Genomic DNA, 5,453 nt, shown 5'->3' with positions numbered 1-5,453 from the left:
TAATGAACCATAAATGATATGTCCAATGAATTATATCATTTACGTGTTTCCCTTAAATCATTAGCTAAAGAAAACACAAGAATCAAAGATAATAATTTGTTTTTAAGTGATAGGAATGCTGTGTTAGAGAATCAGGTAATTGAGCTTGAAAAGATTAAAATTAAATGCTTGACTATTGAGGGTGAACTAGAAGAAGCTGTTAAAAAAGTAGAAATTCTTTTTAAACAGTTAGAAAGTGAGCAAGAGGTAATCAAGGCCTGGAAAACATCTAGGGATGTTAGTGCCCAGATTGTCAAGGTTCAGGGAATTGAATCATTCCGCGAGAATGCCTAAAAGAAAAACAAAAAGGATTTAGAATTAATTGATGGATTGTCAACGGATGTGGAATCAACGGATGATGAAAGTTATCCGTTGAAGGAAGAAAAAGAGCATCCGTTGAAGGCTCATTAATTAAAACATGCAAGTGATTCTAAAAAGAAAAATCTCAATAAGAAGGATGGTTCAACTTTCAAGAACTTTGTCAAAGAAGGAGCTAGCGCATCCAAAGATGCCAGTAAGGTGAATATAGGACACATGACTTTGGATCAGCTGAAAAAATAGGCTTAAATTGGTTGAGGATAAAAAGGAGACTAAAAGAAAATCTAATAGAAATGGGAAGGTAGGGATTAATAAACACAACAATTACACACCTGATAAATATGCTCCTAGAAAAAGCTGTGTGCATTGTAAAAGTGTTAATCATCTATCTGATAACTGTAAATCTGTTAAGAATGCTCCCATGCCTTTAACACCCTCTATGCCTAACATGTCTATGTCACCTCTGCATGCTATGCCTGTTATGTCTCATCAGAATCCTCATGCACATTTTGCAAACATGCCATATGTTAATAATCCTTATTTTACTACATTCAGTATGCCTCAGATGCCATACAACATGTTTATGTGGAATAATATGTTTGCACAATCCATGCCTTATCAAATTCAATCAAATGTCCTAAATGATTCTGTGACTAACCCTACACTTCAACCAACTACATATGAGACCAAGGTTGACCCAAAGTTACCTAAGTCAAAAGATGCAGGAGGAATGAAGTCTAGGAAAAAGACTAACAAGGCTGGACCCAAGGAAACTTGGGTACCAAAATCAACTTGATTGATTTTGTTGTGTGCAGGGAAAAGGAAGGAATCTATGGTACTTGGATTGTGGCTGTTCAAGACACATGACAGGAGATTTCATCCTGCTCACAGAGTTCAAGGAGAGAGCTGGCCCTAGCATAACCTTTGGAGATGACAACAAAGGGTTCACTATGGGATATGGCTTGATTTCAAAAGAAAATGTCATCATAGATGAAGTTGCATTAGTTGATGGTCTCAAACACAATCTATTGAGCATCAGTCAACTATGTGACAGAGGGAATACTGTTTCCTTCAATTTTGAAGCCTGTGTTGTCACAAGTAAGATGGACAACAAAGTGGTTCTAACTGGAGTTAGAAAAGGGAATGAGTACTTAGCTGACTTCAACTCTACAAATTCAGAATCAATTACTTGTCTTCTCAGCAAAGCAAGTCCAGATGAAAGTTGGCTATGGCACAAGAAGCTGTCCCATTTGAATTTTAAGACAATAAATGATCTAGTCAAAAAGGACTTAGTTAGAGGAATCCCTCTAGTGGAATTCACAAGGGATGGACTGTGTGATGCTTGTCAGAAAGGAAAGCAAAAAAAAAGCATCATTCAGTAAGAAACTTGAATCTGCAATTGATGAACCATTACAACTGCTACACATGGATCTTTTTGGACCAGTCAATGTATTGTCAATTTCAAGGAAAATATATTGCCTAGTGATTGTAGATGATTTCTCAAAGTTTTAATGGGTTTATTTCCGTGGATCAAAGGATAAAGCTAGTGAAATCATCATCAACCATATCAAGCAAGTCAACAATCATCCAGATTTCAAAGTAAGGAATATCAGGAGTGACAATGGAACTGAGTTCAAGAATACAACCCTGAAGTTGTTCTGTGAAGAAAATGGGATCATGCATGAATTCTCAGCTCCAAGGACTCCACAACAAAATGGTGTGGTGGAAAGGAAGAACAGATCACTAATTGAAGCTGCAAGAACAATGCTTGAAGAGTCAAAACTCCCAACATACTTTTGGGCTGAGGCTGTTAACTGTGCATGTTACACTCAGAATGTTTCTCTAATTAATCAGGCAAAAGGCATGACTCCCTATCAATTATTCAAGAGAAGAAAACCAACTTTAAACTTTCTGCATGTCTTTGGTTGCAAATGTTACATTCTAAGGAATCAACCTGATCACAAAGGGAAGTTTGATGCAAAGGCTGATGAAGGAATATTTGTTGGTTATTCTGCTGGAAAATCATATAGAGTCTACAATCTAAGAAACAACATTGTCATGGAATCTGTGCATGTTGTGTTTGATGATAAAAAGATTGATGGACTGACAGATGAGGGACATCATGAAGGACTCAAATTTGACAACATTGAGATATATTGTGATGATAGTGAAGATGAGAATGATGAAGAAGGCACCTCGAAAAGAATTCAAAATTTGCCTTTGGATAATGCACAGAATGTTGCATCCGTTGAAAGTCATAATTCAGCTTCTGTTGATAGAAGCAATGCAGCATCCGTTGAAAGATAAAATGCATCATCCGTTGAAGTTCATAATGAAGCATCCGTTGATCACAGTCTATCAACGGATAATCATTTCACTTCAATAGTTGATAGAACTCCCAATTCCTTTCAAAGGATCAGCAACTCAGGGGGAGTTTCAACCAATCAACATTCTATCTCACATGATGACAATACTGAGGCAACCTCATCTAGAGCTAATCTACCACCTCAAAGGAAATGGACCAAGAATCACCCTTTTGAACTAATCATTGGTGATGCTACATCTAAACTGCAAACTAGAAGGGCTACTCAAGATGAATGTCTGTATAGTAGCTTTCTATCACAGGAGGAACCTAAGAGAGTGGAAGAAGCTCTATTGGATCCAGATTGGATTTTAGCAATACAAGAGGAGCTAAACCAATTTGAAAGGAACAAAGTATGGAAGCTGGTACCCAAGCCAAAGAACAAGAGTTCTATTGACACAAAATGGGTATTCATAAAAAAGATGGATGAAAATGGCATTGTCATAAGGAATAAAGCAAGATTAGTTGCTAAAGGCTATTCTCAACAAGAGGGAATAGATTTTGATGAAACATTTGCTCCAGTTGCTAGACTTGAAGCCATCAGAATCTTTCTAGCCTATGCAACCCATGCCAATTTCAAAGTCTATCAAATGGATGTCAAGAGTGCATTTCTGAATGGAGAATTGGAGGAAGAAGTTTATGTAAGCCAACCTCCAGGATTTGAAGATCCAAATTTTTCAGACTATGTGTATTATCTGTTGAAAGCACTCTATGGACTAAAGAAAGCACCTAGAGCCTGGTATGAGACTTTGTCAAAATTTCTTCTAGATAATCACTTCACAAGAGGTACTGTTGACAAAACTCTTTTCTTTAGAAATGTTAATAGCTCTACAATACTTGTTCAAATTTATGTAGATGATATTATATTTGGATCTACAGATGATAAGCTTTGTAAAAAGTTTGCTAAGTTAATGCAAAGTAAATATGAATTAAGCATGATGGGAGAACTAACTTATTTTCTTGGTTTACAAGTTAAACAAGTTAGTGGTGGAATTTTCATTAGTCAAACTAAATATATTTATGATCTTTTAAAGAAGTTTGACTTAATGGATTGTTCATCTGCAAAAACTCCCATGGCCACTACCACCAAGCTTGAATTAAACAAGGCTGAAAAGTCTGTAGACATTTCAAGTTATAGAGGCATGGTTGGCTCACTTTTATATTTAACTACAAGTAGACCTGATATAATGTTTTCTACATGTCTATGTGCTAGATTTCAAGCTGACCCTAAAGAATCTCACTTAGTGGCTATTAAAAGGATTTTCAGATATCTCAAAGGGACTCCAAATCTAGGAATTTGGTACCCTAGAGAGTCTGGTTTTGATCTAATTGGCTACTCAGATGCAGATTATGCAGGTTCCAAAGTAGACAGGAAAAGCACAACTGGAACCTGTCAATTTCTAGGAAAAAAGCTTGTGTCATGGTTCAGCAAGAAGCAAAATTCTGTTTCAACATCAACAGCCGAAGCTGAGTACATTGCTGCTGGTAGTTGCTGTGCACAGATACTGTGGATGAGAAATCAACTATTTGACTATGGACTAACTGTTGACAAAATTCCTATATTCTGTTACAACACAAGTGCCATTGCCATTACTGAAAATCCAGTGCAACACTCAAGAACCAAGCATATTGACATCAAGTACCACTTCATAAGGGAACATGTGATGAAAGGTACAGTGTAACTTCATTTTGTTCCAAGTGAAAAGCAGATTGCAGACATATTTACCAAGCCACTTGATGAATCAACATTCACAAGATTAGTAAGTGAGCTAGGTATGCTTAATTATTCATAAATTCATGTTCTCATTAATCTGCTTTGAAGCCTGAAATGAATTTGTGACAAGAACAAAATTGGCTTTAAGTAAAAGATTATTCTATCAATGGATATTCCCTATCCGTTGAAAGCCAAAATTGTTCTATCAACGGATGTTCATCATCCGTTGAAAGACAAATACATTTCTGGTAATTTTATCCTTCAACGGATAAAACAGTGTTAACCTTCAACGGATAACTATTTACCTCATCCGTTGAAGTGTCACATCAGTTACTTTAAGTGAGTCACAGCCGTTGATTTGTTTACTTAACCGTTGATACAGATATACACTGTTGTATGTATTTGTATCAAAGGCAGTTTTCAGAATTTCTACAGTTTTCTTTATTCTCAAACGGTTGTAATATATTTAAAAGTATCATTTAATCATTTTATTTACTTTTTAATTCGAGAAAGTATAAAAGCCCATTGAATTCTTATTTTCACTTTACGCTTTCTTGCAATTTTTACTCTCTTTCTCTCCCAAAACTCTCAATCTTTTCTCTGCAACCTCTACTCACAACAACGGCACCAGTAGTCAAGATTATGTCTCAGTCTGGCTTTGTTTATGAAAAGAACAATTTCGTAGCCTTAGTGGAAAAGAATGAAGCCAATTCAGATTATCACAAGATGATGGACTTCATCAAGAACTGCAAACTAAGCTATGCAATGCTGGAAGCCCCAACTATCTATTGTGAGGTAATTGAGGAGATTTGGACAACTGCAGAGTTCAACTCCACAGATATGACCATTGCTTTCTCTCTCAAAGGTAAGGATTATTGTATTAACTGTGATGATATACAGTCATGCTTTAAGTTACCTGAGAATAATGCCATGACACCACACACTGATAATGATGTATCTGCTATGTTAGATTCCATAGGCTATTCTTTTGATTCTGCTAGTTTAGGGAGCATTAGAAGA

This window comes from Apium graveolens, chromosome 6 (assembly GCF_009905375.1).
Source record: "Apium graveolens cultivar Ventura chromosome 6, ASM990537v1, whole genome shotgun sequence".
NCBI classification, from domain to species: domain Eukaryota; kingdom Viridiplantae; phylum Streptophyta; class Magnoliopsida; order Apiales; family Apiaceae; genus Apium; species Apium graveolens.
The sequence above is the reverse complement of the archived record's forward strand: the minus strand, read 5'-3'. Positions refer to the sequence as shown.